Source organism: Lissotriton helveticus, chromosome 5_1 (assembly GCF_964261635.1).
Source record: "Lissotriton helveticus chromosome 5_1, aLisHel1.1, whole genome shotgun sequence".
Taxonomy (NCBI): domain Eukaryota; kingdom Metazoa; phylum Chordata; class Amphibia; order Caudata; family Salamandridae; genus Lissotriton; species Lissotriton helveticus.
Genome location: NC_136065.1, coordinates 368,157,548 through 368,182,678, shown reverse-complemented (window position 1 = coordinate 368,182,678; position 25,131 = coordinate 368,157,548). Strand labels below are relative to the sequence as shown.

At 50.3% G+C, this 25,131-nt stretch overlaps 1 protein-coding gene across 4 annotated transcripts in view; it reads right to left on the bottom strand.

The window, feature by feature from the left end:
• Positions 1 to 533: 533 nt before the first annotated feature.
• LOC144753169 (uncharacterized) overlaps positions 534 to 25,131 on the bottom strand; it is a 281,794-nt gene continuing 257,196 nt past the window's right edge. For 3 of the 4 annotated variants that reach the window (XM_078640940.1, XM_078640936.1, XM_078640937.1), the window contains 4 exons: positions 19,071 to 19,196; positions 14,983 to 15,126; positions 1,145 to 1,263; positions 534 to 709 (listed from right to left, as the gene is read on the bottom strand). The gene's annotated coding sequence lies outside the window, so the exon portion shown is untranslated. The remainder of the gene's footprint in view (positions 710 to 1,144; positions 1,264 to 14,982; positions 15,127 to 19,070; positions 19,197 to 25,131) is intronic. The other variant, XM_078640939.1, reaches the window with a different exon arrangement.

Below are 25,131 nucleotides of genomic sequence, written 5' to 3'. Positions count from 1 at the left end.
TTTTGGTATGACGATACTTTGGTTTCGAAATTTTGTGGGAATACCAAATATCTCGCTTCACTCATGAAAACACCCCCATCAGATCTTTCTCCTTCCTCTGAACCCCACTTTTCAATGTTCTAGATAGAGCTCTTTTTTTCATTCAGCAGAAGGATGTCTTGTGCAGGACCTTTGGATTAGGTGTAACACATACCCCACTGATGCCCGTCTCATCTTTTGCCAGGCATGACAAATCTAAATGACAGCACCAAATAACTACTAGGAGGAGAGGTTTGCCCAGTGAGGCTGTATATCTCAGTAAACTAAGCAGTGGACAAGAAGCATGCCCATTTGTAAATAAATCTAGCCTTTTACCTACTATAGCCATCAGTTGTCTTTACATTAGGCTGGGTGTTAATGTGTCATTAGCTGAAATTCAAGAGCAGAGTTGGGCAAGACCTGTGGCTCAGTGAATGTAGTGAATATCCAAAGGTATTACTTCACTTCTACTTTTCTTTGCATAATCACAGTTCTGACTCAGACAGTTTGCTGCTAACATGCATGTTTAATGTTTTTTTTTGTTTTGTGTACAGAGTGAGGCGTAGAGCAAAGAGGTCATTTATGATTTTCTCCTGTGGGGTGGTTGTTCACTTTTCGACCTTCTCCTCTTGAAGTCTCAGCAAGGCAGTTTTATTTTAAGTCCTTTTCAATTCGCCACTGGCAGTGCGCTCTAAGAAACAAAACCCCAATATTTAGAGTCAACATTTAGTTTGCTAGATTTAGATAGAGTATACATGAACACAGGGCCTTCTTACGAAATAATAAATCCAACACTGTGTTTGTTCTTTTTACACAATATACAGATACTTTGTACAAGAAACACATACTGGAAGTTAGGCCAAAAGCAGTTCAGAAAAAAATTACCCAAACTGGGTCCTAGTTTCCATTCATTAACTACCAACAGAGTATTCCTTCACCAGTAGGATGCTTTCCCCCTAAAGAACACAGCCACTTTAAAGTTTATCAGGGGAGAGCTTGCATTCTCTACTGCTCCTCTCCTTACCCTTATGTCACTACAAGTAACTTCCGGGCAGTGCAGGAGGCGGGCATCTTACTGAAGGCACAATTTAATTGTAATTAAAAGTTTTTGGATAAACTCTGATACCTGTGCAAACAAGAATTTGCATGAGGATCGGAATGATGAGTTGTATGTTATTTATCTCACTCTCCTGATAGATTCTGGCACATCAAATCTGCGGAATTGCATCCGGTAGGGGGAAAGGCCTGGAAAAAAAGGTAAGACTTGTGTATTAAAACCGACTCTTCATGTTATGCCTCATTTGCCTCTTGAAACTCAAAACAGTAGGTATTTACCACAAATGCTACATACTTCTCTCCGGGTTAATGGTGTTTACCATGGTAGGCAAACATGTAACTGTATTCCACCATACTTGTAATGATTGCCTCTAATTGAGCTGCAAGATAATCCAATTTAAGATGCTGGAACAGAGGCCTGTCAACAATTATTCCTCAGCTCAAAGTAGTACAGACCAAGCCCTGTAGGTTGACACTTTAAGAAGTACTGGAGATGTACACATCAAGTATAAATGCAGAGAAGTTAAAAGATAAAGAATGAAAAGTTACTTGTAATCCTAGATCTCCTTGTGGGAATCATCATTGAAGTCAAAAGGTTTTAAATAGTCCCACCCATTTAAGGGAGTTCTTTACAACACATAATATGTTTCGGCCTGAATGGGAGTTTTTTGAAAAACAAAAAGTTTAATGGACAGCTGTCAAAACCGTCAGTGGCTATCCACCAAACGTTTGGTGCCTTCACAGGCCAGAGGGGTGATCCTTTGTCAGTGAAAGTGATGAACGTATAGTCTTTTCCCTGACAGAGTAAACATCTCCATACAGTAAATAAGGCCCTTTGTCAAGTTTCACACTTATGTTTACCCTGAAAATATATATTGTGGATCTGAATATGCTTGGGCTAATACTGGGGGAGTAGCAACAGGGAGTGGGAGAACTGCATGAAGTGTGCAGGAGCTCTACAAGCACTGGAGGCTAAGGGGTTAAATGGAATCCCTAGCCTTCAGTTTTCCACTGTGTCCTGCATTTGCACCAGGGAGACCAGTGTCAATTCTTGTTCTTCTAAGATCTGGATAATCAGGGAGAACTACAGGGTCACTTACCTCTTAGATTGGTGTGTCTCCAGTGTTGGGGCTATCTACCAAAAAGAGTGCTGCTGTTGGGTGTTGTGAGAGAGATTAGCATAGCAGAGCTTTGCCTTTTGGTGCCCGTGCTTTTTCTTGTGCTTTGTGTTTTTAGGGGCAAAGTGCAGATGAACCACTGTGAGGTCTAGGGTGTTCACTTAAGAGAGTGACTCCATATGGGACGAAAGTCCATGACTCTGAAGATCAACCAAGTGGGTTCTTCAAGCTGGTAGGGAGCCATCTGTTACCATGGACTGAACTGACCGAGCTTTCTGGAAAGGACCACTTTATCATGTTCTATTTATTCATCCTCCACAAGAGAGATAACAAAGTTGCCACTTGTGTCAGTTCATGTCCTGCTGATGAATTCTCTGCACCAGGGAAGGTGCTGACAGTCTGAACATGATTTCTAGAGTCAGACATTTGCATGGTTGTCACCACTGACTGGAAGTCTTGCAGGACCTTGTTGTACTGTTGGCCTTTTCAATTTTCCAATTACAAAATACAATTGGATAGTTATCTTGGGACAGGTTTTTTTAATTATAAAAGCATTTTATTCACATTATCAATCATACAATGACTGTAAAACACAAAGTGCATGCATGTGGTCCCAATTAAAACTAGCTTGTGGCATGGACCTCATACACACCAACAGCCATTTTTAAAAGCCAAAAGTTAACAGACAAATCCTAGGAACCCTACGGACTATCTCACATACTCTGTTATGTTAAAAATATGTATAGAGTGCTTCATAAACCAAAATGTTTTTTTTGGAGCTAACGGCAGAACAGACTACAAGTCGGATTTATAGTTTGGCAGACAGGGTACTCTGTTGTAAATGCAGTGGCTTATCCTGTCCACCAAACTCTCTGGTCGTAGCCCTCATTAGGAGTTGGGTGGATTGTAAGTACTCCGTCAACAGAGGAGGCCCGATCTAGGTGGGACCATCAGAGGAAGAACTTTACACCATCTGCCCCACTTAAAGTGGATGGTGTTGAGGGCCTGACTTGGAGTTTGAAAGAGTTTAGTCCGTATGGATGGAAGGATCCGTAGTGATGGGAGGACAATACTTCTACCAACCCAAAGGACTTCTGCCAGCCAAATTTTTCAGTTGTTCGGGGGGAGTGAGGGATAGGGAGAGGCCACTTTTGTTTTTCAAAAATAAACTCCCGCTTTGGGAGTTACTTTTGAAAAATAAAAAGCTTTTGAAAAGTTAGAAGTCTGTCCATGAAGGTTGACGGTACCGTCTATCTAACCTTTTCTTTATTGACATGAACTGCCATGACGGTGGTTCCTGTCAATATGTAGAGTTGTGTGCAGGGCTGGTGCACAATTCTAAATTTGATAGGCGGGGGTTCCTCAGGAGGGCGGCGGTACTGTTTTCTGCCATCGCAAACAAAGTACTCTGTCTGCCAAACTCTAAATCTGTGCCCAAGAAGGGAGAAATTAGAGAAATCAGGAATGGAGGACAATTTTAAGTTTCTTCCTAAAAAGAAAGTGAAAAGAGGTAACTTTCAACTCTAGGGAGGGTAGTCCAGAGAAGGGGAGTCGTAGCAGAAAATGCTTTGCCTCTTTAGCTCGGATTTTTTAAAGAAGGGTTGTAACAGTAATGTCACAAAAGGGTGAGTGAAGGAAATGTATTAGATTGCCAACTATCTGACGGTGCAGGTGTGACCTATTTTGAAGTAAGAAAAACCAAAGGAAATGATGGACGGAGCGTTGACAATACAACCACTCACCCCCAGTCAACTGATCTGGGTTTAATCCATCACCGCTCTTTAGCCCACTCTGCCACCCCAGTTCAGACATGGCCATATGCAAATCAGCCTAATCCTGTGCCTCATGGGAACAGTCCAGCCCGAACTGCCAAGCATTGCCTTCCCTGGACCGGAAACAAGCTACCGAGGACCGGTTTCTGGCATTTCAGCCGTCTTCAGCCCAGCTTGCTTGAATCCAGTGGCAAAGTGAGCAAGGGACTCACATCTGAGCATACCCTGCCAACTTATGGCGAACAAAGAAAAACCAACGTGACGGAGCGTTGACAATACAAGCACTCACCCTCAGTCAACTGATCTGGGTTTAATCCATCACCGTTGCCAGAAACCGGTCCTCTGTAGCTTGTTTCTGGTCCAGGGAAGGCTTGGCAGTTCGGGCTGGACTGTTCCCATGAGGCACATAGTCAGACTGATTTGCATATGGCCATGTCTGAACTGGGGTGGCAGAGTGGGCTAAAGAACTGTGATGGATTAAACCCAGATCAGTTGACTGGGGGGTGAGTGCTTGTATTGTCAACACTCCGTCCATCATTTCCTTTGGTTTTTCTTAGTTCGCCATAAGTTGGCAGGGTATGCTCAGACGTGAGTCCCTTGCTCACTTTGCCACTGGATTCAAGCAAGCCGGGCTAAAGACGGCTGAAATGCCAGAAACCGGTCCTCGGTAGCTTGTTTCCGGTCCAGGGAAAGCATGGCTTGGCAGTTCGGGCTGGACTGTTCCCATGAGGCACAGGGTCAGACTGATTTGCATATGGCCATGTCTGAACTGGGGTGGCAGAGTGGGCTAAAGAACGGTGATGGATTAAACCCAGATCAGTTGACTGGGGGTGAGTGCTTGTATTGTCAATGCTCCGTCCATCATTTCCTTAAGTTTTTCTTTGTTCGCCATAAGTTGGCATGGTATGCTCAGACGTGAGTCCCTTGCTCACTTTGCCACTGGATTCAAGCAAGCCGGGCTGAAGATGGCTGAAATGACAGAAACCGGTCCTTGGTAGCTTGTTTCCAGTCCAGGGAATGCATGGCTTGGCAGTTCGGGCTGGACTGTTCCCATGAGGCACAGGGTCAGACTGATTTGCATATGGCCATGTCTGAACTAGGGTGGCAGAGTGGGCTAAAGAATGGTGATGGATTAAACCCAGATCAGTTGACTGGGGGTGAGTGCTTGTATTGTCAACGCTCCGTCCATCATTTCCTTTGGTTTTTCTTTGTCGCCATAAGTTGGCAGGGTATGCTCAGACTTGGGTCCCTTGCTCACTTTGCCACTGGATTCAAGCAAGCTGGGCTGAAGACAGCTGAAATGCCAGAAACCGGTCCTCGGTAGCTTGTTTCCGGTCCAGGGAAGGCATGGCTTGGCAGTTCGAGCTGGACTGTTCCCATGAGGCACAGGGTCAGACTGATTTGCATATGGCCATGTCTGAACTGGGGTGGCAGAGTGGGCTAAAGAACGGTGATGGATTAAACCCAGATCAGTTGACTGGGGGTGAGTGCTTGTATTGTCAACGCTCCGTCCATCATTTCCTTTGGTTTTTCTTTGTTCGCCATAAGTTGGCAGGGTATGCTCAGACGTGAGTCCCTTGCTCACTTTGCCACTGGATGCAAGCAAGCCGGGCTGAAGACGGCTGAAATGCCAGAAACCTGTCCTCGGTAGCTTGTTTCCGGTCCAGGGAAGGCATGGCTTGGCAGTTCGGGCTGGACTGTTCCCATGAGGCACAGGGTCAGACTTATTTGCATATGGCCATGTCTGAACTGGGGTGGCAGAGTGGGCTAAAGAACGGTGATGGATTAAACCCAGATCAGTTGACTGGGGGTGAGTGCTTGTATTGTCAACGCTCCATCCATCATTTCCTTTGGTTTTTCTTTGTTCGCCATAAGTTGGCAGGGTGTGCTCAGACGTGAGTCCCTTGCTCACTTTGCCACTGGATTGAAGCAAGCCGGGCTGAACACGGCTGAAATGCCAGAAACCGGTCCTCAGTAGCTTGTTTCCGGTCCAGAGAAGGCATGGCTTGGCAGTTCGGGCTGGACTGTTCCCATGAGGCACAGGGTCAGACTTATTTGCATATGGCCATGTCTGAACTGGGGTGGCAGAGTGGGCTAAAGAACGGTGATGGATTAAACCCAGATCAGTTGACTGGGGGTGAGTGCTTGTATTGTCAACGCTCCGTCCATCATTTCCTTTGGTTTTTCTTTGTTCGCCATAAGTTGGCAGGGTATGCTCAGACGTGAGTCCCTTGCTCACTTTGCCACTGGATTCAAGCAAGCCAGGCTGAAGACGGCTGAAATGCCAGAAACCGGTCCTCGGTAGCTTGTTTCCGGTCCAGGGAAGTCATGGCTTGGCAGTTTGGGCTGGACTGTTCCCATGAGGCACAGGGTCAGACTGATTTGCATATGGCCATGTCTGAACTGGGGTGGCAGAGTGGGCTAAAGAACGGTGATGGATTAAATCGAGATCAGTTGACTGGGAGTGAGTGCTTGTATTGTCAAAGCTCCGTCCATCATTTCCTTTGGTTTTTCCCTATTTTGAAGTAAGACTTTAATGGGCTGCCAGCCCTCTTATGGTTGCGGAGAACTATCTGCCCCACAGCTGAGTATCTGCTATGTTCACGACCTGGCAGTAGTGCGTCATGGTAAACACAACAAGATGATGGACAGAGTGCTGAAACTATTCCACCATTCGCCCCTAGTCTCAGTTCTGGGTTTAATCCATCTTTCTTTTGCTCACTATGCCACCCCAGTGTGGACCCAGCCATATGCAAATCAGTTTTGACCTGTACCTCATGGAAACAGTCCTGCCCGAACTGCCAGGCCAGGTCCTCCCTGGACCGGAAACAAGCACCCTAGGACAACCATGCCCAGGAAGGCCTCAACGTCGATCAGGTGCTGATCTGCGTCGGTCCCAGTGAAGCTCTCTATGTTCAGGCTTAGAAACTGAAAGCTTAGTTATAGATTGAAAAACTTATTTTCTCTATACAAACTACGTTTAAACTACAAACTAAACAGTCTAAAGTTATAGTTATATAAGGAAAACGTTATTTATTCTTTCCATCCAAACCATACTTAAACTAGACTAAGATTAGAAATTTTAAAGTTATAGTTATAACTTTAATTTACAATTTACACACCACCTTCACGTTACTATAAGCCATCCACCTATGTACACAGTGTTTTTTTTTTTTTTTTAGTAAGACGTTTATTAGTATTCAAAAGTGCAGTACATATAGCCAAGCCTACAACCCTGCGGGCCGGCTGCAAAAGAGCGGTAGATCGTGAGGATGCAGGCCTGCAGGGGGGGGGTGCTGTTGCGCCCCACGTGTCACTGGCTTATAAGATTACAGGCATTGTGGTCACATTACCTTCGATCAGCAAGTGAGCATTTCCATAAATGACGTCTTAGTTTTACAATATTTCTAGAACTAACCATAGATTCAGCAAACTAAACAGAACAGTTCGTATCGGCGCGTCCCAATGTTTCTTTCGCGGCTGCGCCGCGTCGTGTCCGTCCTGCTTGCACAGTACTGAAAGTATACCCCTCTAGATGGTGTGGTGTACACCGACAATGCGTCAGTACATTAGGGGGTCAGTGGTGCGCATGCGCAAATGGTCGCGGATCTAAAGTGGGACGGCTCCTGTGGGCCATGGCGTCTCGTCGGTCGCCGGCCTGGCTAGTGGCGCATGTAGCAATCAAGTGGGGTAGCCTAGCTGTTGATGTAGCAGCCGGTGATCAGGAGTCCGATACTACAAACATGTGAACATATGAGGGGAAGGGGGTGGGGGTGGAGTGCACTTGTGGGAGCGGTGTTAACGACTCGGAGCTGGGGGTGAATTGTGAGGCGGTGTCTGCTGGTGAGCACTCGCGTGGGTGGCTGGCCGTGTCTGCGGTCTGCACGCTGGGTGGTCGGCGTCCGGGTGTGGGGGGGGTGGCCCGGTGCGTGGTGTTCCCGTCTACTGAGCTGTTGCCCCCGCATCGCTCGCCCAGCACTGCTTTCTCTACGTGAGCCCTCTGACTGCGCCCTCCCCCTGCAGGGACCCCAGGATACCATCCCAGTGCTGTGCAATCGGGAACTGCCTCAGACCTGCTATTTCCTCTCGGTGAAGTGCCGTACCCTCTGCTCTGGCCCAGTTAGTGAAGGATGCGAACCAGTGTGCTGGGGTAGGTGGTTCCCGCCGCTTCCAGTGCCTAGTGGGCAGCCGCTTGGCCGTGATTAGGCCCAGATCCCAGAACCGGGCCTGCGTTTTATTTAGTTTAGTCCTCTTATATAACCCGAGGATGCATGCCTCCCACGTGTCGGGCAATGCCGGGCTCGTGCTGTGGATCAGGAGTGATGTCACTTCCCTCCAGTACGTAGCCAGAGACGGGCAGTGCCAGAGCATATGCAGGATATCCGCGCCCAGCAGGTCACACCTGGGACAAGCGGCGGTGTTGATCGCGAAATACTTATTTATTCTATCCGGTGTTAAGTATGCCTGGTGTAATATGTACAGTTGGATGATGCGAAAGCGGGAGTTGCGGGGGACGTTCACAGGGCCGGCTAGGACCAGGTTCCACTCTTTATCTGTCCAGTCCCTCCCTCGGTATGTTGCCCATTTATCCCTGATTTGCTGCGTGGGTTTTTGTGTGTGGATGAGAAGCGCCTGGGCTAACCAGTGTGTAATGTGTGAGCCTCTGCCCATTACATGCAGGTATTGGATCAGATGATGCATCGGCGGCTCCCCCTGGATGTCCCCCCAGGAGTCAGTATATGCCCGTAGTACCGACGCGTGGAGCAGGAATTGCCCAGCCGGCAGGCCCGTGCCCTCCGACAATGCCTCAAATGGGAGCAGGGCCCCATCAGCATACAGGTCGCCCATGGTCTCTACTCCGGCTGCATTCCATTGTTCCAGGTTGCGTGGCGTCACCATCCCATTCCTCCTGGGGGTCCCCATCAGGGGGAGGGCAGGAGCATACGGTCTGACGTTTTGTGTCAGCTTCAGGCTGCGGACAAAGCATTTGCGGGCCACGGCCATATGTAGGGGTAGAGGGCGGGGTCCCTTAGTCAACGGGTGAAACAGGGCGCACACCTGGGGGTGGGACCATTGGTGGTCCGCAGTGGCCGTGTCGTCTAGATGCGTGTCGCTAAGCCAGCACGTCACCCATTGTAGCTGTGCAGCTAGGTAATATAGCTCCATATTGGGGACTGCCAATCCTCCCTCCGCAGTCGGGGAATACAGCTTAGCCAGTGCCACGCGTGGGCGTCCCGCGTTCCAGATCAAGCCGCAAAGCATTGATTCTAGGTCGCGGAATATCCACGAGGGGACATATGTTGGAATATTCGCGAAGTGGTAGAGCAGCCTGGGGAGCGCTATCATCTTGGATAGTGCTATCCGGCTGGGCACGTTCAATGGCAAAGTTTTCCAGAAGGACATCTGGGCTCGCAATGAGGAGATAGCACGCACCAGGTTACCCTCCAGTATGTTCCGCGGGTCTCTGTAGATGTGTAGCCCGAGGTATTTGAACGTGGTTGGGTACCAAGCGAGCCGAGCCCCTCCAAGGCGTACATCACATTCCTCCTGGTCCTGGCTGAACGAGTATATTCCTGACTTGTCCCAGTTGACCCTGAGGCCTGAGACTTCCGCGAAGGTCTGGAAGATGTCCGACAGCTCGGCAGGCACCGCGGCAAGGTCCCGCACATAGAGCAGCAGGTCGTCCGCATAGAGCGAGACCGTATGTGTTCCATCGGCCAACGGGATCCCCCATTCCGCTCCTTTGTCCCGTAGTAGAGCCGCCAGGGGTTCAATTGCTAGAGCGAAAAGGAGGGGCGACAGGGGGCAGCCCTGTCTGGTGCCCCTGCGTACCCTGACCTTCTCTGACAGCAGCCCGCCTGTCCTCACTCGGACACTGGGTCTCTGGTAGAGCAGTCCGACCATGTCCGCGAAGGCATCACCTACTCCGAATCTGTCCAATACCGCCCCCAGGTACGGCCACTCCACAGAGTCGAAAGCCTTCTCCAGGTCCAAGACCAGACACCCCGATCTGGGCCAATGCGTCGTGGCCGCATCCTGAACCCGGAAGAGGCGGCGTAGGTTGCGAGAGGTGCTCCTCGCCGGCATGAAGCCATTCTGATCCGCATGCACCAGGGTTGGGGCTTCTAGGGCCAAGCGGCGGGCCAGGAGGGAGGTGAAGATTTTATAGTCGGTATTCAGCATGGCTAACGGTCTATAGGATCCCATGTGTGTGCCGTCCCTACCTGGCTTCAGTAGTGAGACCAGGTTCGCCTCATTGAGCGAGTCTGGGAGTGTTGAGTCCTCAATTGCACTATTGTACAGTTTGAGCATCTCCGGGATCAGCGTGTCCGAACATGCCTTAAAGAATTCGGCGGGCAGGCCATCCGGGCCAGGGGACTTGCCGTTGGACAGTGCGAAAATGGCTTCGCGCATTTCTTCCGGGGAGAATGGTGCCCCTAGAGCGTCCTGTTGTGCGTCTGTGAGGGAGGGCAGTGGGATTTCTACAAGGTAATCCGCAATGTAGGCCGTGGAGACCCTCAGTTGTGATTTGTATAGGGCCTGGTAGTGCCCCACAAACGCCTGATGTATCTTGTTTTGGGTGTACACTATCTCTCCCTCTACTGTACGGATAGCGGATATTGGCTCCGTGCGGTTCTCCTGTCTGACCAGCCAGGCCAGTAGCCTTCCGGGTTTGTCACCGTATTGGTGCACCCGCGCCGAATGAGCCGCGAAGTTAACGTGCCGTAGCCTTTCCAGCAATGCTGCATGTTCCGCTCGGGCCTCCCTCAGCCGGTCTCCTGCGCCTCCCACCGCCTCCCGTTCCCAGCAGAGCAAGTCCGCTTCTACCCTGCGCAGCTCCACCTCCACCTTCCTCTGTATGCTACCCTGAGCGCTGAGGCAGTGTCCCCGTATCATTGCCTTGAAGGCGTCCCACTCTACTCTCGGGGAGGACGCTGTGTCTGAGTTGTCAGTGAAGTATTGCGCTACGCAGGCCTGCAGGGAGTCCCTAAAGGGGGCGTCCAGTAACAGAGCAGGTTGCAGCCGCCATGTGGGGATGGGTGGGTGCGGGCGTTCCCAAGCCATGTGTAGGGTGTGGGGGTTGTGGTCCGAATGTGTCCGGCCTAGGTATTGGGAGTCAGTGATGTGCGGCAGCATTTCCGTTGACACCATGTACCTGTCAAGGCGGACGTGCAGCGTGTGCGCCCCTAAGAAATAAGAGTATACCCTGGCGTCTGGATTGTGCGCACGCCATGCATCTTTCAGGTCCCACTGTGTCGCCCACTGTGTAAGTGCCCTCGTGGCCCCCAGGGATGTTGCTTCCGGCCTGGGCGGGACCGAGCGGTCCATCACAGGGTCCAGCACTGTGTTGTAGTCACCACCCAGTAACCATGGGACACCGTGCCAGGGCGCCAGTTTCTCCGATATGCGCGCTAGGAAGGTGCCCTGGTCCGTGTTTGGAGCGTAAATGGACGCCAGAACTACTGGTTGCCCGTCCAAACGGCCCTTCACTAGGACATACCTCCCCTCCGTGTCTGTGTGAACTTCCGACATTGTGAAGGGGGTGCCCGGCTTCACCCACAAGAGCGCCCCACGGGCAAACGAGGAGTATTCAGTGGCATACAATTGTCCCCTCCATCTTCGCCTCAGCGCAGTCACCTCTGCCCCACACAGATGCGTTTCCTGTAGGAGTGCAACCTGCACATTTTGTCTTTTCAGGTAGGAGTATATTTGGTATCTACGCGCAGGTGTGTGCATGCCCCTAATATTCCAGGTACATAACTTTATCGCAGTCATTTCGGCAGTATACACTCCCCCCCAACATTCCTACCAACAGCAGCCCCATCAAGTGCTCTCACAGTGGTTCTCCCAGCTCTCTCGTATCCACCCCCCATAGTGCACTCAGCAATGTTCGGAAAGACATTAGGGCAGGGAAAAACAATGAATAACAGCAACCAACAGCGGGCAAACCCCACTAAAATACCAAAAGGGCAGTGGCAAAACGGGCCACCGTCCATGCTCTCAAGCGAGAGGAACAATCTTACTCGTCTAAGGGGCAAAGTGCGCTAAGCACAATCTCGGCAAGGAGGATATGTAGTCAGTTAGGGAAATCAAGTCTCTTCCCCGAGCCACACAATACAGGGTACTGGTGGCCACCATCTATGCTCCGGTGGTCTGAATTACTCTGCTCGTGCGGGGCCCCGCTTGCGTGAGGTTCTGCAGGTGCGGGGCAGAGTGTCATGCGGCGTGGGCCCCCACCGGGAGGAGCCCCCTCCCGCCCGGGCCCGCACATGGAGACGTCCATATCTGGGTGCATGCTGAAAGATAACCCCGCCAACACCCACCCCGTCTATCACCTGCGTCGCAGGGGCATTACTCACTGTTCCAGGTGTCCACTGTTCAAACGGCGGGCAGAGGAGGGGAGGGAGACACCCCCAGCAGTGGCGGACGTCGGTTGCGTTCCATCATCCAGTCGGCCTCCGCCAGCCCCCCCTCGCCGCGGCAAGACCCTTGCAAACTTTGCCCGCGGAATCAGTGAATCAGGTCAGAGGTTTGAGGCGTGACAACAGGCAGGTCCACCGAGATCTGTGAGTTCGGGATCCCGTATATGGCCTCATCGTCGTCACTCGGTACTGGCTGCTGACCGTCTTCTAGGGCTGTCTCTTGGGAGGGCGAGTTGCTCAGTTGAGAGACCATCCGGAGCGCATCGCGCTGTTCTTTGAGCATCTGGTCTAGCGGGGGAGAGTGGCGCGCCCCTTCCTCCGCATGTTGGGGCTGCTGGGTTCTGTGCCCACGGCGGCGCCGCGGCCCGCGCGGCCTGGTCCTTGTCTCTCCACCACGGGAGCGCTTGGGTGCCGTGTCCGTGCCCCCGTCCAGCCACTCATTTGCTTCCACAGGGTTGTCGAAGAAGTAGGTGTTGTCCCCCGCCACCACCCTCAGTTTGGCAGGGAAAAGCAGGGAGTACTTGAGGCCCGCGGTGCGTAGTCTCCGCTTCACTTCCATGAAGTCGTGCCTCTGGCGTTGTACCTGGATGGTATAATCAGGAAAGAACATGATCGACGCGGTGTCTATACGTATCTCGCCTAGTCGTCGTGCTTCCCGCAGCACCGTGTCCCTGTCTCTATAGTTCAGTATTCTGAAGAGCAGTGGTCTCGGGTTGGCGCCGGTGGTATGGGGCCTCGTCGGTACCCGGTGAGCGCGCTCCACAACAAAATGGGGGGATAGCGAGCCTTCGGGTAACAGGGTCCGGAGCCAGTCTTCCACATGTTGCGCTGGGTGGTTCCCCTCCCATTTCTCAGGGACCCCCACGAGTCTGATGTTGTTGCGTCTCGCCCTCCCTTCCGCGTCCTCGGCCCTGTCCTCCAGGAACTCCACTCTGTTTAAGAGATCCTGCATCTGCCTGTCCGTCTGGGTGACCTTGGGCTCAATCTCCTTCACTGCGCCTTCCAGGGTCTTGGTCCGGTCGGATAATTTCCTGTGGTCGTCACGCAAGAGGGTCAGGTCTACAGCGACGCCATCTATTTTGGACTCCAGAGAGGTTCTGGTTTGCTGAAGTGACTGTTCCATTCGCTCCACAGCTGCCAGCACGCTGTCCAGCCTCAAGGCCAATTGTTTGGCGGCCATTTTGTTCAGCAGTTTGTCTGTCTTCCCCTTTGACGAGGCCCCACCAGTCCCTGTGCGGGTCCGCACTCCCCCGGACATGTGCAGGTGGTGTCCGTTCGGCAGGGTTGTCGCCTGAGTTGCTTCGGTGATGGTGCCCCCTGGGCGCTTCTCTCCAGGGTGGGGGGCTCAGTGGTCGACAGCCGTCCCCTCAATCGAGGCCGTCGTTGTTACACCGGGGGGGGGGGTCTGTCAGGCGGTGCCTCACCCTACCGCCCCACGGCTGCGTCCCGCCGGTCCGGGTGTGGCAAAGGCCGGGGGGGCGCGTGTGCTGCGTGCGTCCGTGGGGTCCGGGCGCCGCCGTCTGGGCCGGATCCTCTCACCACGCGTGCCCCACTGTCCCCCAGGCAGTCTCCGCCTCCTTGGGAGGGGGGCCCGCAGGTGGGCCCGGCGTTGGGTGCCTCTCCGTGTGCCCTCGGTGCAGGGGGGGGTGGCCGCTCCGTCCTCGGCAGCAGTGTGACTCCCAGGCCGGGGTGTCAGGTCCTAAGTGTCGGGCTTGATGGCTGCCGCTACCTGCCGGCCCCTCTCGGTCCGTTCGGGTGTGGTGGGGTCCCCGGGTGGCGCCGGCTGCTGTGTGATCCCCCAGGGGGGGGCGGTTGGTCATCAGGGCTCCCGTTGCTCCCCCCGCCTCTCCCGGGTCGATCCCTGCCTCCCGGTAGCCTCGGGTGCGCCAAGGGGGGGGCCCTGTTGTGCCTCATCTCCGTCCGGGGCAGCGGGCGTGCGGGGGCCGCGATGTGGGCGGATGGCGCCTGTCCCCCCTGCCGTCTCGGCCCGCCTCCGGTGTTGTGCAGCTGTGCGGGGCGGCCTCCGGACCTCTGGCGGGGCCTCCCGGTGGGGCAGTTGGCAGCCCGTGGGTCCCAGGCAGCTCGGTGTGGGTGGTCCGTCGGGGCCTGTCCGCAAGGCCCAAGCCTTGGTCTCTCCTAGCTGCACTGCCGACCAGGGGGCGCCCGGTCCCGCAGGAGGGTTGCAGGAGAGGTCAGGGTCGGCCCCGTCGGCATCCGAAAATGAAAAGTCGCCAGAAGTGCCGCAGTGAGCTCCGGAGAGGTCCGCTCAAAGTTCCAGGTGGCCACGGTGGAAATTGACGGATAATTGGCTCAGGGAAGGGGAGCCGATCGCGGAGCTCTACTCAAGAGCGTCCGTCGCCATTGCGTGCTTAGCCACGCCCCCCTATGTACACAGTGTTACTTATTACTTACATTTTAACTTAACATACCACCTTGAAATGACTATGTCATGCAGCTATGTACATCGTGTTCTCATCACACTCACCGTACTACATTAACTATAACTCATGCCTTTTAAATCTGCATGTCATGATTTATAGCAGTGACTGCTTAACTCAATGAGTTATTTGACCAACAACTACATTCAGGTCTCACCTCAAATAAGATTTATCGTCCAGGTGACTCTGGGAAGAAGCAGTCTTCCTCTACTCCGAGGGAAGTATTCCCTATTCTCATGGATGGTGCAAGGGAAGTTTTTTCTGGAATTTTGATGGCAAAAGCAACAAGCAAACAACCGTCCTAGTGTCCAAAAAGTACAATAAAAGACAAACAATCAACAAATTATCCTTTATTCTAAAGTGTTTTAATATTGGCCTGCACTTATATCAACGCAACAATACCAATACCAACATATCAAAGTAAGTAGATGAGCAGAGCTGATATGTTGTTAGTCTAGGTTGTGGAATCAATAAATGTGCATTCCTACGTTCTCTCTACAAATGAAGAAGAGAACCTTACGAAAATGAGTCAAACAATTCTAAATTCCACCATGCATAAAGGTGTGTAGTTTCAGTCAGCAGACACAAGATTCTCAGAAAACATTGGGCAAGTCTATATTTTATAGGTTTGCAATTCCAAATATGTCAATCATTTTATTTGTGGGGTACAAATTATGCAGATAAACTCCCATAATCCACAAACATCTGAAGGAATGTCATTTTAGATTTCTTTTAACATTAGGACCAGAAAGCAGGACTGCAGAACACACTATATAAAGGTAAACTGGGATGGAGAAAATACTCATACTAAAGAAATAAACAATACTCACCTGTAATCTTCTCTTTGAGTACATAAACATTAGAATATAACCCTACCCACACGTGATCCTGGAACACTTTTTAAAACAGATTTTTTCATATAAAACAGCATCACAATAAGGTAAAGAGGCAGCTTGTTGTGTTTTAAAAAAAGGCAACTAGGTAGGTGTGGGCAGCGGGCGAATGGAGTAATATCACCAAAACCTTTCTCCCCATCCACTTTACTCATCCTCATCTGCATACATTGCCAATGCGATTGTCCAAAAAATGAAGCAGTGTGTATAAAACGTCTTAATAATTTTAAGGAGTTTATATATATATTTTAATTGCTGTTTTTTGCACAAGAGGGAGATGCAATGTTCATTTCCCGCTTTTGTTTTGCTGTCAAGTTAAAAACTCACCCAAAGTGTGATTCTGGATTGCGTTTTCCACAATTTACTGCTGCTCTTTTATTGTTGTTTGCACATATTAGGCCATGCTTTATAATCCCTTTTCTTGCTGCTAAAGCTGATCGTTTTGCTGAGGATGAATTCTGGATTTTATCAAGTACCTGAACTAGCTGCTACCTATTGCTTCTCGTACATCTTCCTATTTCTTAGGATATGCCTTGCCACTTTAATCTGTTTGTTGTTAATTCCAAACGTGGAATGAGTTTTGTTATGTTCAATTTCTTTTTGTAACAATTTGTATGCTATTTTAAGTGGACCTCAATGAGGTCCAAATCTTAATAAATATTTGAATTGAATACCTGCTATTCATGTGGTGGCTGCTCCCTGCACGTTTGGAACAAGGATGTACTGAAAAGGGGGAACCTAAGTATGTATGTATGTATGTGGTGTTAAAAAGCATAACCCAAGCCAAAGTCAGGGTAGCACTATGTGGAGTCAAAGGTAAGGATGGGATTTGAAAGGTAGCTGGTTTCTGGACTGTTACACATCATGATGAAGTGAACCCTGAAAAAAGTAAGAAGTTACCTCCTACTGAGCCACAACCTAACTACTATTACCATTCAACGAGTTTGACCTCTGACTGTGTCTGGGAGTGAATTCAGGTGAAATATCCACTTGACAGTCACTTGCCAGCTAAGGGGTAACTTTGCTGACCTGGTTAAAGAAAGACTTGGAAAAGAGTTTTTACGGATGATTTAGACCAACTCTTAACTCAGAACAACCTCTCCATCTACAAAGACTCTGCAGCCTAAGCTCTCGAGGGGGAATGGTATTTCTTTCAGTAAGAGGAGCACGGATATACCTGATCTGTGGATTCTTTGCTTCCCGCGCCAGTTGGCACTAAACAGTGTATTTATTCCAATGATTAGTCTTCTTCTTGTCACTGGTGCATTCAATAACCATGGATTGTCTGATCTGAGATGGACTGAATGCAAACCACCACTGCTACCTGGAACTTGAGCTTGTTGCTAAAGTGTGGATATGATGACAGGAATGTGACGGAACACTGGATTAGAGAAATGTTAATCTCGAAATCTTCAAAGAAGGATAAGTAATGACACGCTGACTCTGTCGAGCCAATTATCTGCAGGTGCCACCATGGAATAGGAAATGATTCAGATAACTCAAGACCATTTGCAGCAGTTTCTCAAAGAGATCAAGTCAGAAGTGGGAACGATGAAACCTGATTCCAAGAGTTATTTCAAAGTACCCAAGGGCAATTCAACTTCTTTGTGATGTGGATGTACTTGATTAGACAGTTCAAGGGTGATCGGCGACCCCGGGTTCTCCTGTGGAGACTTTGCCCACAGGCTCTGCACAGTCCAATGTTTTGTATTGGAAATTGAGGCGGCAATGAGACATATTTTGACACAAATAGGGGCTTGACGACTACTAGAGATGGGTTCTTACAGACTCTCTACAGGACTAATATTGACGTTAAACCTATAGCCAATGTATTGGCAAGTAGACTCAAACATGTTATTGAGTCGTTAGTGGACGAAGACCAGCATGGCTTTATTCCGGAGACTAGCACATTGATGAACCTCAGATGGCTCATAAATGTCTTGCATACCCTCCCATGAAATGTAGATAGAGGGAGCCTTGATAGCACTAGATATGGAAAAAAAGCTTTTGATACTATTGGGTACACATGTCCATGGTGATGCATGAGATTTGCTACAATTATTCAGGTCTGAGTGGAATTGCTATATAGTGAGCCCATGTCTAGAGAGAGATTGGGCTCATGGTATCCAACAGTTGGGTGATGGAACATGGCATTTGTCAGGGATGTTCCTCTTTACCCTTATTGTTCAACCTAGCTCTAGTATCTTTGGCGATTAGGCTTAACCACTTGGAAGCTCATCATATTCTGCTGCTGCGCTGGGATTTACAAAAACCCATTATTCATGACGAGCTGGGCTCGTCATGAGCGTGCTGGGAGGCTACTGCATGACGAGCCCAGCTCGTCATGAGCGTCGAAGGGGTTAAGGATGTGATGCAGAATTGGAGATCAAGATTGAGAATGTAACACATATATTATCTATGTACGCAGATGATACTCTGGTTTAGCTTAGATAACCCCGTGCTTTTCTATGGATATTGACAGAATTGGAGCGATTTGGGATGGCATCTGGTCTCAGGGTCAATCAGGATAAGCTGGTGACTTTCCGCACGGGCAGGGTGGTAGGAGCCACACTCAAAAACCTACCAGATGTGGGTTTACAATGGGAGGTGAACAGATTTAGATACTTAGATGAGCAGATAGCCCGTACTCGGCATAAACAATATGCTTATAATATGAGTAGTGTCCTCAAGGACTCTGAAATTACACCACCTTCTGAAACACTTTCCCCCTCTTCAGAATAGGTCATATCATGCTTGTGAAGATGGGATACTTGCCGCACTGCGTATATAGTTCATAATACAAAATAACCCGATCCACAGTTAGGGAAATAAATGTGTTTCTTATTTCTTTATTTTGGATGGGAAAGAGAGGCTGGCTACGATTATCCGATTATCTGTTCTTGAATTAAGATAGAGCGGAGGGTGGGCTAGGTCTCTCTGACCTGCAATTATATTACTGTCACAATCCGCACTACCTGTGCACTCTGCACACCTGGCACATTTCTCCCTTGAGTCATTACACACCCCTTGCATCTCCAATGGCCCTCCTTCTGCTTCCCTTGGGTACTGCCACAATCATGCTAACCCCTTGGCCCTTCCCTCCACTACTCATGCATATTGCCATAACCATATTAACCCCTTAGCCCTTCCCTCCATTACCCGTGAGTCTTTCCAAAAGCGCTCCAAAAATTAAAGCCTGCTTATGGGTCCTTCCCCACTTCCCATTGCATATACCATTAGGCTCACAATCCTGCCAGATTTGCAAGTCTTGCAAGATCCAGCAGGTATTTTGGTCTCAATTGTATAAATACTACGCATATCCCTGATTGCCTTTGCTTGGCTTCTTACCTACCTGGTTGGAAGCTCTCCAGTCCTGGTACTCCAAAGTTTTCCTTCCTTGGCTACAACGGGGGCCTGTCGCCTGCCGATCCAGTTATCCTTGGCGTCGTCTCCTCAGCGTCAGCTTGGAGTACATTACCTGGAAAAAAAGAGAAAATCTTAGAAACTTTTAGAACACTTTTGAGCTCGCCATGGCATCAAGGTGTGAAAACACATTGTGCATAGTTTGTGGACAATCTATCAGATACGTTTAAGACTAAAAGCCTTGGGGAGTGACAACAAAGTCGCTAAACAAAGGATGTGAAAAACTCGGACAGTGTAGTACTTTTTTCAGTGTAATACAATGTAGCACCCTTAACTTAAATAGGGAAGGACTAAGAGAATTTGATTTGCAACCCTATATCCTTTAAATAGAGTAATTGACAGTATTCCCACTTATAACTTATTGGTGAGATGATCACAAGCTGTGTGGATGAAAACTAATGTGACATATGTAAAGGTGACGTCCCTTGAAGATCAACCGTCAATAACCATTGAACATCATGGTTCTTTTTGTTGTTTTTAAAAAAAAAAACCTTTTTATTGTCAATTCGTATGTGTACAGTTACAATCTGCTGAATTATCATGAAAGTGCAATCCTCTCCATTTACACACAATTTGAGCAAATTACCTCTCATATTACAAATTACTGTCCAACCTCGGCAGGACCACATTTCCCCAGGCCTGCGGTACCAATCTTTACTGCGCCCCCCTCCCCACACCATCGCATGTGATGCTGTGGCTCTGTCCCTGGAAACTAATACACATTCATGGGCTATTGTCTGGGGTGGAAGTGGTGTGTGGTAGGTCGCAGATACTTCCTCTTGCTTCGTTCCTCTTGCCCCATATTCTGGACCATTTTTTGGGGCAGCCCCTGTGAGTGTATACCGCTTTTTCTGCTACCATGGCTACGTCCATGTCAGTGCCCCATTGTGCCAGTGTTGGCGGCGTCCCTGGCCCCCAGTTTCTGGCTATGTTTCGCTTGGCAATGGTCATGCCCAGGGTCGCCCAGTTTTGTAACGTTAAGTTTAGGTCGGTAGGTGGCCAAATGTTTAAGAGACAACATCGCGGGTCTCGCCGAACCTCAGCCCCTCCCACATCCGATAGTTCTTCTGTGACCTGGTCCCAATATGATTGTATCTTGGGGCAGTCCCATATGACATGATAGAATGTCCCGATTTGCCCACAACTCCTAAGGCAGAATCGGTCGGATGTACGTCCCAGCTTGTGTAGGAGAGTGCTGGAATAGTATACCCGATGCAACACCTTGAGCTGTATCAGCTTGAGTCGGGATGGGATCGCCGCCTCACGAGCTGACGCTAATGTGCCCAACCAGTCAGTATCATCTATGTCTCCTAGGTCTGTTTCCCATTTGGCCCGAAGAATCAGCGTGTGGTCTGGTTGGTTGTTGACTAGCTTTCGGTAAGTGTGTGAGATCGCTTTTTTGTCTATGTGATCTGTCAAGATTCTATCCTCAAGGGGTGTGGAATCGGCTAATTTGGTGCCCTGGGGATCGCGCTTTGGAGGGCATGCCGAATTTGCAGATAGCGATAGTGTTCTGTGTTTCCCATGGCATATTTGGCCTGTAGTGTTGCGAACGTGAATATCTCTCCCCGTACCCAAAGGTCTCCGATCTTTGAAATACCAATGAGGTCCCATTGTCTGAATCCTTTGGAGTTCACTAGAGTGCCCAGCCGCTGCGTCTCCCAGAGGGGTGTGGCGAGTGTTAGTACTCCCTCCCAGCCCAGCACCCTCTGTGAGGTATGCCAGATCTTTATGGTGTGCGCGGTGGGACCTGTGAGTATATGTTTTCGTCTGTTAGTGTAAAGCGCTTTCATTAGGTTTTGTGTAGGAAGGAGGGCCCTGTCTAACCGGAACGCTGGCTCATCCTGTGGAACGTGCAGCCACTGATTTATAATCATCAATTGGGTAGCCCAATAGTAAAGTTTCACATATGGTAGGGCGATGCCACCGTCGTAGCAGCTATGCACCAGTTTGCGTTGCGCAATACGGGGCGGTCGACCGTCCCATAACAGTGAGGTGACTGCTGCTTCAATGGCCCTGAAGTAAGACAGAGGAACCGGGAAAGGGGTGTTTTGGAGGGCATAAAGGAACCTGGGCAGTGCCAAAATTTTTAATAATGCCGCCCTCCCCAGCAGTGTCAACGGCAGCGATCGCCAATGTCCGACGTCTGCTTTAAGACGTGTGAGGTGTTTTGTTAGGTTTTCCGCCATAAATATATCTTCCTGCGGTGTGACATATATCCACAGATACTTGAACCCGGTACTCGCAATTTGGAGCGTACATCCCGGTGGTAGTTCGGGTACTGGCCCGTATAGCACATACAGTAGTGATTCGACCAGTTGATGGTATAACCGGACATTGTCCCGTACTGTGTTAGGATTTCCAGCAGGGCCCTCAGGGAGTCTTCCGGCGATTACAGATATATGAGTGCATCATCGGCATATAAAGACACTCGGTCCTCTCATTCTCCCTCCCATTGTATCCCTCGGATTCGAGGCTCCTGTCTCAGCCACGCGGCCAGAGGCTCCAGCACTAGGGCAAAGAGGAGAGGGGACAGTGGGCAGCCCTGTCGCGTTCCTCTCCCCAACTGAATTTCCCTAGAGATATGTCTGTTCGCCACTACATGTGCCAGCGGTGCCGCATATAACAGTTCAATCCACCCACAAAATTTAGGACCGAATCCTAGCTTCCTAAGTACTGCAAAAAAGGAACGGCCGGGGGGAGGAGCCAAGCTCGCGAGCGTGATGGTCGCCTTTTAGCTCGGCTCCGTCAGCCCTCCGTCCTGACCCTTAGATCCTGATTCATATCCTGTCCAAAGACGACACGTTTTCGAGGAATTATGATTGGGACATTTTGCTCTCACTTACCATCTGATTTGGAAGCTCCGGCGAGCTGAGAATCCGAAGTTGTGCCCCTCCGAAGGGACCGGGGCCTCCGTGGGGCTGGGGCCGGGGCCTCGCCTATGAGATCCGGTCAGGCGTTGTTGAGACCACTGGCCCCGGCCGAGAGACTGAACCGCTGGTGAGAGCCATTGTGCGAGCATCCCGGTGCCCTGATCCGGGCCAGCCCTGGTGGCGGTGAGGCTGTGCGGGGCGCGGTGCTCCGGGGACTGATCGCGTGCAGGGGGCCCTCCGCCGCTGCTCCGTCCGGCGGCCCTGGCCCCGCGCGCTCCGACTCTAATCGTGGGGAGCGCCGGTGGTGCTACAGACGGCCCCCGTGTTGGGCGGTGCTCCTCTTTGTGCCAGGGCCGCTAATGCCGGGACCCCCGGGACATCTGTAAAGTCCTGCATTTGTGCACTGTCCCGAGAGTTACTGAGGGTGGTGAGGAGGCTTAATTTATAAGATGGCTGCCGCAGACTTGGGCTGTCGATCTCCTCGCGATGGCGGACTTGGGTCATTGTATTGCACGGGGGCTGGGACGTGTGCACGAAACTTTACTATTGGAGACGTTCTTTGTGCCTTGCGATCCTGGCGCGCGTCCTTGGCCCCCGGTGCCCCTGGAGACTCGTTGCGATCCGCCGCCATTTTGGGTGGACGCTTCTTCATGACCCCTTCTTGTCCCGGTGATGCCGCTGCCTCGCCCCCCTCGGACGCCGTGAAGCTTGCTGCCGCTGTTCGTCAACGGGATTGTGGGCCGGTGGCTTTGGAACTTCCTGCTCTTCAGTGGTTGGAGTTGGGGGACCTGGATGTGGAGCGGAGGCCCGTTCCTCCCCGGATGCCGGAGAACTATGGTGGACTGCTTCCTGTTGCTGCCTTGACGGAGTTGTTTTTTTCCTTTGCAAGTACACCACTGCTTTTCCGATCTACGAGACTGGCCTCCTATTTTTTGCTGTTTGTGTTACTATTGCTGAGACATTCGAACTACCTATCTGCACTTTTGTCTACTTGCAGATCAACTGCCCTCCCTGGTCTACGTCTAGTTCGTACTTTCTTTCAATTGTGTGCTTGCCTCGCACTGTGTTGCTCATTTCAATTTGTCATGTGGCGGGAGGGAATTGTGGTTAAGAAGGGATTGGGGTGAGGCGCATGGCTCCCGGTGGATTATTGATGTACGGATTCATGGCGCAGTTGCTTATATTCATGGCGCTGTGGGAGACCCCCTGTTAGTCTTTATGGCGCTCGAGATCATGACGTTCTGGTTTTCGCGTAATATGTTTATGGTTGGGCGGAGGGCTGTGGCCGACCGTATTTGTTTTTGCCCTTTTGCTCCTCCCCCACGTTCATTTCTTTGTTTTTTCTCCCCTTTTTTTGTCTCCTTATTCCTTTTCTCTCTTCTCTCTACTGTATTTCGGGTTCAGGTTTAGGGCGACAGGCACGCTGTTTGGAGGGTAGGCCGTAGCCTTCTGCAGGGGTGCAGGGTGGGTTGGGTTTTCTATGATGTTTCTTTTTCCTCAGTTCTATGGCCCTTTTGTATTTCTTTCTTGGAGTGCTGCGTCTGTTCTGCCTTCCGGGGCGTGTTTGAGGTGGGGTCTGTCCTGTCGCTGTTCTTTTCTTATAATTGCTGCTTCCTGTAGCGACTCCCGTACCCCCCTCGTTGTTAATATTCCTGCTCTCTTCTGTATCCCTTGCTACGGGATGCTTTTCTGCGCGGCACTCTTTCTTTCGTCTGTGTTTTTCTTTTCCTTTCTTCTTTCTTTCCCTCCCCCTCCCTTCCCCCCCCCTTTCTCTTCTTAGGTTCGTATGGTGGGCTAGGTTTGGTGAAGTCGCTCCTCCGGCCCCTCTGTTCTGGTTCCGCTGTACTTTTGGGTGGTGGGCCGACGAAGTTGTTCATCATTGCATATTGATTGTATTTATTGCATCTGTTTTTCATATCGATGTATACAGTATTGACACTCCTGTACTATGACCCCTTCCCCTCTTTATTGTCAATGGTTTATTTGGGGACTCCGGATCCTTCTATGTTGTCACTAAGCCTGTCATGCCCCTTATCCCTATATTATAAAATTAACCTTCTTTGCTCCTGTTTGCAGGCCATGTCGTACTTCCTTTCTCCTTCTCCTCCTTTTTAAGATATTATTGCTTATGTTCCTCTTTGATTGATTCTGTATTGCTCTCTTTGGATTCTTCGCCTGATTTTCGTATTGTGGCCGGCCAGTTTGGTTGTAGGCCTTGACCTGTATATCCTTTTTGTACAAATAAAGGTTTTTAAAAAAAAAAACTAAAAAAAAGGAACGGCCATTCAACCAGGTCGAACACCATTGTGGCGTCCTGTGAGAGGATGGCTGCGTTCTTCTTTATCAGAGGTATGCGGGCCAGTACACTGTGTAGGCGTCGTAGGTTGAGGAAGGTGTTGCGGCCTGGCATAAATCCTGATTGGTCAGGGTGGACTAAGGTGGTAAGATATGGGTGTAGGCGGAGCGCCAGTGTCTTCGCCAGTGTTTTTGCCTCTGCATTTAACAGTGAGATCGGACAATAGGACGATGGTTGGTCCTTTGGTTTACCAGGTTTATGATCGTCGCTAGCCTTTGATCTTTAGGCAGGGTTCTCTCCCCCAGGCAGTCATTATACATTGCGAGCAAGTGAGGTGTGATGGTTCCAGACACCTTTTTATAAAGCTCTACCGGCAAACCGTTGGGGCCCATAGCCTTTCCCGTGTGGAGGGCCGCTAGGGCCCGCCCCAGTTCCTCTACTGTGAGGTCAGCTTCTAACGCCTGCATATCCTCTAACGGTAATGCCGGCAAGTCTATGGCTCGTAAGAAGTGCAAGTTGTCATCCACTGCTGCTGTGGCCCGTGGGGTGTAAACCCGTTCGTAATAGGTCGCTAGCTCCTCCACAATAATCTGGGGATCAGCTGAGACGGTGCCATCCCCAAGCGCCATCAGTGGGATACATCTATTTGCTCTCTCCTTTTTCTCGAGCCAAGCCAGCATCTTGCCCGTCTTGTCCCCCAGTTCATATACTCTGTGCAAGGTGTTCATGTGCCTATTTTTCACTTGCTCCCACGCGTATGCCCTGTATTCCTGAGTCGCCAGTGTTAAGCCTTGTGCTGTCGCCTCAGTTGGTGCCTCTGC